The sequence below is a fragment of the Cydia strobilella genome, chromosome 24, assembly GCF_947568885.1.
Source record: "Cydia strobilella chromosome 24, ilCydStro3.1, whole genome shotgun sequence".
NCBI classification, from domain to species: domain Eukaryota; kingdom Metazoa; phylum Arthropoda; class Insecta; order Lepidoptera; family Tortricidae; genus Cydia; species Cydia strobilella.
Window position 1 is genome coordinate 3790655 of NC_086064.1, and position 9845 is coordinate 3800499.

At 36.1% G+C, this 9845-nt stretch overlaps 1 protein-coding gene across 1 annotated transcript in view; it reads right to left on the reverse strand.

The window, feature by feature from the left end:
- LOC134752176 (GILT-like protein 1) overlaps nucleotides 1-8475 on the reverse strand; it is a 32593-nt gene extending 24118 nt beyond the window's left edge. The window contains exon 1 of the mRNA XM_063687787.1: nucleotides 8339-8475. The gene's annotated coding sequence lies outside the window, so the exon portion shown is untranslated. The remainder of the gene's footprint in view (nucleotides 1-8338) is intronic.
- Nucleotides 8476-9845: the final 1370 nt, after the last annotated feature.

Consider the following 9845-nt stretch of genomic DNA (forward strand, 5'->3'; position numbering starts at 1 on the left):
TCGTTGTGGGTCGTTAGCAGTTCGATAAGACTGACCTCTGAACTAACAGATACCCAGGTCCCCAATCTGCGTTAACCCTTTTTCAGGCAATGTACGATTTATCGACTACATACGCGCCAAAAATAATTTCTAACCAAGGAATCCTATTTAAGAGTCTCCGGCAAGCTCGGCCGAACTGCACCTTCCCATACAAACGTTGTTCCGCTCTCATTTAAAACTACGTGTTGGATTGTAATGAAACTTTGCACATACAATGACATGAGGTATATCTAGGTCTGATATTAGTTTATATAGCTCCAGTTTATAAAACAAACGAAATAAAGCAAAAACAAGTTTTGTATGAAAAACTTAAATTCGCTGTATTTTTTTAACTATGATATCTGAAGCTACATAAACTAATTACAGACATAGATAGAGACCTTATCCTATTGTAAGTATAAAGTTTCAGAGCAATCTAGCTAGTCGTTTTAAAATGAGACCGGAACTACGTTTGTATGGAGAACCGAGCTTGCCGGAGACCCAAGGTTCAAATCAGATCTTTCGGGAAATGTGATAACAAATAGGGAACAGATCAAATTATTTATGAAATAATTTGATTTCGCCGTGGCCGGGTGGTCTAGTAGTCAGGACGTTAGCCGCGTACCTAAGGAAGACGCGGGTTCGATTCCCGCCTCGACCACCGGTGGACTTGGTCACTTTTTCTTTAGTGTTGATATCCATTTTAGTATATAACGTGACAACAAGTCACATTAGTGAATAATCAAAGCTGGATTAATTGGAATAGGTACCGTTACACCTCCCAACTATAGTCCAAAGCTCCCAAATTGACTAATTTTTTCGTTCAGATGTGTACATATATTTGCATTTTACGGAAATATGTAAGATATTGAATTAAGTCAAACCATACCACTACCACTGGTTACTCCAGTTTGGCGCATTTATAGTATATGTGTAACTGTATTATATTAATAAAAAAAAAAAAAAGTAACGTAAGAGATTTCCAAACTGAAAACTGAAGTCACATCACACCAGTAAATAAAAGAAAAAGAACATCAGTTACTGATATGACCTGTCATTGTACATCACGTTGACCTCTGCGCCCCTACACGTAACCTAAATCGCTGGGTCATCTCTAATTGGTCGTTTCACACTACCTTAATAACAAAAGGACGCATCTTGATATCAAATATACGACGCTTACAACGATTTTAAATTGAGACATTCCAAAACGAAAGGACGAATCTGAGTATAAAATCTACGGCGTTTACTACATTTTACAAAACAGAAGCTCAAGTGAACTCATAAAACGAAAAGGACGATTCTCCGTATCACATGAACGGCGCTTACAGCGTTTTTGAACTGAGTGTCGAGTTGACCAGTAAGTGGGGCGATGACCTGTAATGCACGTCAGTGTGAATTGCAATCTTGAGAAATGATTGGTGATGTCTACTTTCAAGGTTTGTGTGATCTATGATCTATCTCGTGATTCTTGGGTTAAGATTATTTTCGTTGTGTTTTTGTTGTCGTTTTGTTTCGTTATTTACGCCGTAAAACACTGCGTTAAAATAGTTGATATAAGCAAGTACTTTGTCGAATAATTTTCATGCATGAAGCACCTCCTGACTCTATACCAACTAAGCAGTCTCGTGACTGACATATGCCTCCTTAATACGGAGATCTGTCTGATAAGGAGTCCTTATCAGACAGATCGCTGCCCCAATATTACAGGGTTCTATGTTACATTTTCAAGACAGTTGAAATTCGACTTAATGTCATTATGATAAAGTTCAAATTTCAGTTCGATAAAAGTGAAACATATAACCCTGTAATATTCGGCTGGGCCAGCGAGATCTCTGTAGCACATATATGTGAATTCCCGCGATACCTATATTGAAAGATTTGTCTGCCAGATACAGGTAAATCTGAATGACCAATATGTGCGTATATAGTTTTTTTGTGCTTTCATAGTTTACTTTTTCTGTGCTTACAACATTGTGTTAAAAAGGTGGCGTTTACCAAATAGAGATTATCAGTCTTTATTCCTCAAATATCTCTGGTGGAAAGTAACTCATTCAATTCGCAAGTCATTAGTCAGCTAAGCTTCTAATATTGTGTGCAAATATGTCTGTTTGTCTGTTCCGCTTTCGAAACTTACAAGCTAACTACAACTTAACTAAAAACTGTAATAGATGTCATATATTAAAGAAAAAGTGACGAAGCCCTCCAGTGGTGAAGGCCGGATTCGAACCGGCGTCTTTAGCTATCGCGGCTAACGCCATGAACCCCTAGGCCACCCCGCCACGGCGGTGCCCGTCCGAATTTCTCGACTATATGTCATCTTAGTAAGACTAGGCGTCTTTATATATAGTAATTTATATATAGTAGTGTGACTACTTAAAAAAAACAAATCAAAATATTTAATAAAATAATTTGATTTGTTCCCAAACTTGTTTACAACTTAACTGTTCCTGCATTTCAATAGCCAAGCTTTTCAAGTTAAAAATTTTGCATTCTCAACGATCGAGATAAAGGCTGAACCACACCAATTGCACAGGTACGGCTCTGAGCCCCTGCGTTCATTGAGACGGGCATGGAATATATGTGTTGTAAGTACCTACAAAGGTACTCCAGTTGTACTGTACGTAATGTGTGGAATTACGCTCTACACTACCGCTCAAAAGTATTTAGGCACCCGCAATTTTCACCATACAATAGGGTACTTGACTACTAGTGAAATCAGTTTCTTTTTTCGAACTGTCAAAACGATTTTGCTACTATGGAATTTATATGAAACACTAGCATGTGACGTCACAATCAAATCACCTACTCTTTATAGTTTTATACGGGTTTTAAAATAGAAATTGTGTCAAAAAATACCTGTTGCCTACGTTTCTATATTAATCTTCTGGTGCTTTATTTCATACATGGTGTAAAATAATTTATTTTAAATACTGTCAAATACCCTATTGCATACAAAAATTATTTTCAAAATCATACTGTTCGATCTCAGGCTCTCTTACATGTGGAATTGAATTTTTATTTAGGTAAATATATTGAGCCTCAAATTGTTGCCAAAGACTTTCTTTAAAATTTCGAGTTTACTTTATGCAACGATTTAAAAAACCCTTATGTACTAGTTTATACAAAATAAAACGATTTTGTAATGGAAAACGATTTATGGATTTTTCTACGCTTGCAATTTGGTAATTAGGCAGTGTACACGAATATTCTGCACATCATTTTGAAGCTCGATATGCCTGTTAAATTAAAAAAGGAAACTGCACAAAACACTGTTACCCGACTGCGACTTAATTAGCGGTATAATTCTGAAAGTCGATTTTGTACACAATTGTATGGAAAAAATTACGAGTGCCTAAATAGTTATGAGCGGTAGTGTACTTATGCCACACGCTGTTGTCAAAGATAGATATAACTCCGTAATAGATGGATACAGTCTAAGGAAAAAACGTGCCTCGAAAATCAAGAAAATTTGATTCTCGTTCAGAGGGCGCTACTAGTTTTGGCCTACAGTCGTATAGATGGCGTTGACGGTTTCGTTTGTTATTTAACAATTTTAACGCATATCAGTGAAAGAACATGGGTCAAAATCATAAAAATAATTAATGCAAATAAAAAAAATCATTTAGCTATATTTAAATACATTCTATCGTATTTTTATAAATCTTCATTTTTAGTTTTAAAGTGTGTCGACAGATGGCAGTGAATTTACTGGGGTTACAAAATTTACTATGACAGTACCGCTCTAGTATAAGTTACTCTATTGTTGTCTAGTAATACCTAGTAGGGAATGCTCCTGGTACTGAGTTTGTACAGCGAGAACCGGGTTCCCGGTTCCGGTACTGTATTTGTATAGAAAACCAGTACCGGGATCACTCCCTAATACCAGTAATACCCACAACACAAACGGGTCATATCCATTTTATAGTACGTTTAACACAGTCGCGCCTTAAATTGCCTTACGTAATGTTTGAACGCCCCCTACATGCGGGATACATTTATTCAGTAGGTATAGTCGAGACTCAAAACAAGAAAAACGGGACAAAGTCACAGAGTCGTTAACTATTATTGTATTGGCCACAGAAGTGACCTTTTTCTAAAATGAGTTTGACCTAAGGCAAGCCTTATTGAGCTTGTTAATAAAATCTATAGTTTAATCAGTAAAGTTTCAGAAAGCTTGTAACCAAACTTTAATCAAACGCGAGAAAGTTTGTTTAACGTGTCATATAATTAAAAAGATAGCGAATCGCCTAGCGTGGTACGGACATGTAATGCGGAGGGATGAAAGGCATGTGACGAGAAAGCTATTACGAATGAATGTGGAGGGAAGTATCGGGAGAGGAAAACCGAGGAAAAGGTGGATGGACTGTGTGAGAGATGATATGAAACGAATGCGAGTGAGTGATGAGATGACGGGCGAGAGAGAGGTATGGAAGAAAAAGACATGCTGCGCCGACCCCAAATGAATGGGATAAGGGCAAGCGAATGATGATAATTAAATACCTTTTAATGTTTCCGTTATTAACTTTCTACCATAGAGTAACTTATACTAGAGCGGTACTGTCATAGTAAATTTTGTAACCCCAGTAAATTCACTGCCATCTGTCGACACACTTTAAAACTAAAAATAAATATTTATAAAAATACGATAAAATGTATTTAAATATGGATAAATGATTTTTTTATTTGCATTAATTATTTTTATATGATTTTGACCCATGTTCTTTCACTGGTATGCGTTAAAATTATAAATAACAAACGAAACAGTCAACGCCCTCTATACGAGTGTAGGCCAAAACTAGTGGCGCCATCTGATCGAAAATCAAATTTTCGTGATTTTCGAGGCACGTTTTTTTCTTAGACTGTATCCATCTATTACCGAGTTATATCTATCTTTGCTTTCTACAAATAAATACATGATGTAGGTATCGATGTGTTGTTAATAGACTGTTAATAAATATAAGGCCCTGTTTTCACAGCCGTAATATGTTTACAATATGTACCTACATATGAATGTATGTACCTATATTCGCCAGTAGCAATTCTTCGAGGGAAATGGTGACGCGGGCACAAGATAAAATAAAAATATTTCTGCCTATTAACGTCCCACTAATTACAGAACCTAGATATACCTTACCTATCCTATTGTAAGTACAAAGCAATTTCAGAGCAATCTAGCTAGTCGTTTTAAAATGAGAGCGTCACTACGTTTGTATGGAGAACCGAGCTTTTTTTTTATTGAAAAAAGGCAAGCATTTGACCGCAATCTCACCTGATGGTAAGTGCTGATGCAGTCTAGGGTGGATCATGCTTACCTAAAAGATCATGCTTGCCGGGGACTAACTGCTAGAAATCCCCTAAAGCTAAAAACCGGTAACTCGTTTTGCGATTGTTATCGGGCAACGCGTGCCGAATCCTAACAACATTAACACTTTACGACTGAGTTCCCTTGATTAAACAATACCAAATCTGATGCATGAACTAATGTACAATGGCTATACAATTTCAAGTAATGACGTTTTGTACAGTCCGCATCAAATAGATAGTCACGGCCAAAGTGGCTAAATATATCGTAACACACCTTAGTTAAAAAAAAATATATATATTAGGGACATTCTTACACACGTGGTGATTCTGCTTCTATGGGTTACTCTAATTATCACTTATACAACAATGGAGGTACTTGCAGGTACTCTGATCTGACTGATCCTTCACGATGTGTCCTCTTTGACTGCCTCGATCTAAGTGAACGAGTCTCACGAGCCAGTCCAACTGGCTCCCGTGCCCCACTACCTGGCTATCTACCGTGTTGCCAGGTATTTTTCCAACTACCCCGTACGAATCGGGGTAACGCAATGATGTTGCCACATTATAATTATTATTCAACTGCTATCTGTCATGTAAACATAAATAAATCATGACACACAAATTGACTGTCCCACGGAAAGCTCAAGAAGGCTTGTGTTGTGGGTAGGTACTCAGACAACGGTATATATAATATATACATAGAAAACATCCATGACACAGGAACAAATATCTGTGCTCATCACACAAATAAATGCCCTTACCGGGATTCGAACCCAGGATCATCGGCTTTGTAGGCAGGATGACTACCCACTAGGCCAGACCGGTTGTCGTCTGGGAGTTACCTTAGAAATAAGGATATATATGTGTTATGTGTTCCAATATACCAGCATCTACGGCATCATGCCGCAGGGGAATAGTTTGTACTAATTTATTTATTTTAAGATTAGTTTTTGACTATTCATAAATTTAATGTTTTCAGTTTTATAGTTTAGATGCTTCGCTGGGCAGGTGGTGTCACGAGACTAGACCGGATAAGGAACGAATACGTCCGCGGATGTTTCAAAGTAGCCCCAATTAGAGAGAAACTCCTTGAAACCCGACTAAGATGGTACGGCCACATACAAAGAAGAGGAAAGGACCATGTCGTCAATATTGCATTGAACATTCCGGAACAACCGAGAGGAAGAGGAAGACCAAAATCCACATAGTGGTCCAATATTAGAACCGACCTAGAGAACCTGAACATAGCAGAAGAGACAACCCAGAACCGACTACTCTGGCGCAAAGTGACAAGGAGACCCGACCCCACGTAGGTGGGATAAGGGAAGGAAGAAGAAGAGTTATAGTTTAGTTATTTAAAAAAAATGCCCACTTTCGCCGTCATTATCTCAATATTTTATGATGACTGTACCTACGCCAGATTTTAAAGCGTGTCTGGAAAATACGATTAAACTTAATCTTATAATGTTAAGGTTACGGTAAGTTAAGTTATGCTCAAGGCTAAGTGATACACGTAGTATTTTTTACTATAAAGCTAGGACTAGCTAGGAGTCTTGTTCAGTATTAGCAAATTAGCATAAAAGTGTGAGTAAACATTAAATATTTGGATAAACTTTTGTAGAGTTCATTATTAAATCGACAAGACATCTATTTTAAATCAGTCTCTAAGTACCTAAAGTATTTCATTCAATCTAATCCTAAATCTTGCAAGAAATTAGCATTACCCTCTTTACACTTATTTCAAAAATTACAATTATGTAAACATAAGTTAATAATAGCAAAGATAGATATAACTCCGTAATAAATGGATACAGTCTAAGGAAAAAACGTGCCTCAAAAATCAAGAAAATTTTATTCTCGATCAGATTGCGCCACTACCTTTGGCCTACTCTCGGATAGATGGCGTTGACGGTTTCGTTTATTATTTAACTATTTTAACGCATATCAGTGAAAGAACATGGGTCAAAATCATAAAAATAATTAATGCAAATAAAAAAATCATGTATCCGTATTTAAATACATTTTATAGTATTTTTATAAATCTTCATTTTTAGTTTTAAAGTGTGTCGATAGATGGCAGTGAATTTACTGGGGTTACAAAATTTACTATGACAGTACCGCTCTATCCTATTATATCCTCTTTGATAATAGATTGTGAACCTACTTGTGTGTAATGTAAGTGTTGGTACAAAAAGCTATTATTATTTGAGAATAATAGCTATATTCGGATCCAAAATCAATATGCTGATTTATTAGATGCAGATATGCCGGAAACATTATTCATATATGCATAATGATATCATGATATGTTAATGTTTGTAACGGGTCATCTACCTATACTTCATACGGTTCATACCTACATAACTTAGCAAAACCAAACAAATGTAGGGGCTACGCGTTTTTTATTTGCGTTGCAAATTGCAAATTTTATCTGTACCTAGTCCGGTCCTTTTTCGTTTTATACAAATAAAAGGAAAACCTTTATGACTAGGTCACATTTTAGTTTACTCGCTTGTTTTCGTGATAAAAAAAAATAATAATGGTAAATAAGTATTTGTGTATTTATGCCACATGAATACAGTTTTTATTAAATATAACGATCGACTACATATTTGACTTCACAGGTTTTTGGAAATTTATTCAAAATATTAAAACAATTAAAAGATTAATTTATTCCTACGTGAGTGTAGTTGTTTAAAGCAGCGGGAAATATGCAATGTACAAATAAATAAAAACAAAATTCCGGTACATACCTAAAATGTATAATAAAATATAGTATATTTGATATATAAATTAAAAAAAATCCACGTGTTATTTGTTCACAAAAAATATATTTTTTTCTAGATAAACAGTAAAGTTCAAGTCAGCAGCAATGAGTACAAAATCAATTGCCAAACTTTTTGTCTGACCACTAACTAGCCGAACCGGTTGTAACTTATTACTTTAACTGAACTACAAAATCACTAATATAAAATACTGAACACTACAACGAAAATAATAAATTAACACTTACCTAGTTTTACCCCAAAGTCCAAAATACGAATTTAAAAATGAAATAGTTTGACAGTTATTTTTTTTATTTCAGAGCGCGCGGCAGCCACGGATGCCAGACAACCGTCGACTGGCGCGCTTTGCGTTGCGTTGAAAAAAAGTTACTCGTACTCTTTGGAGTAGGTACTTACTTGGTCGGACAACAGAATGCCTGTGGAGTGCTAATTGACTTCGAAAGTACCTAAGTAGTACATTACTTAGATGTGCTAGGATATGTTTGTTAACTGTTATTGCTATTTTAAGTGCTGTAGCCACCTTGATATTCTTAGTTTGCTTCAAACCTATATATTATGTATACGTACGTACTACAGTCACGGACTTTAATTGTTACCGGATATAAAGTTTGACGTATATATATTAAGTAAATACATGGGAACAGTCTTACACAGATAGACCTAGTATAGCCCTAAACTAAGCATGTGGTAGCTTATGGGGCGACGAAATAGCTAGGTATTACAGTCGCCGTCAGAGATATCGGAGCTGCCAAGGTGCTCAAAAATATCTGAACATGCACTGGATAATAGAGGTTTTGAGATATTGTCGCTAGATATCGACTACGAAATAACTCGCGTTTTGGTGAGAAAACTGATGTATTGTCACCACCCCAACTATTACTATTAAAATCTACTCTTATGCTAAACACCTCTTAAGAATCTACCCCTAAAATTGGCCATGTGATCGTCTAGATAGTAGTTAGACCCCCTCGAAGTGTACCGCGGAACCCTAGATTCTTTAATGAGTATCGACTAAATTTTGGACTCCGGTATTATTCATTATTACCTATATTTTAAGGAATATTTATATTTATGGTACTGAAGATATATTATTATGAAACTAAAGAATAATTCAAAGAATATTTTAATAGTTACAGTAGTAGAAATAGTAGTTTGTGTAGCTTGGGAGGAAATTGACATATTTACGGTGAGGCCGCACATCGAATCCTGAATGAAGCAAATGATTCCATAATTGAAAACTGAGCGTAGCGAAGCATTCTAAAATAGTATTCCGAGCGTAGTGATGAAATTAATATTACAATTTTGTTAAATCTATTTGTGTAATGTAAATGCTGTTAAAGGCTTACTACATATGACATTATTTAGGTAATTGCAGCATATATGGTTAATATGAGGTTAAAAATGTTATTGGAAAAATGAGTTTAAAAATGTTTTTGGTGAAGTCCCGCTACGCCTATTAAGCCTTCGGGATAACATACGAAGCAGCACTCCCAGGATAAGCCCATTTACACCCTAGCTTTTTAGGAAAAGTTATAATTATACTATCACCTTCTAAACGATGTGTGAGTTCACACGTACTGCTTCGCATGCTCGATGCGGGTCAGAAGGCCTTATCCCGTTTTAAAACATCATTCGGGTCACCTATCCTAACATTGTAGCCAGACGGGCTAAGACCAACGCTTCGCAACCTAAGCATTCCTAGATGATCTGATGAAAGAAGCGCCAAGTATCATC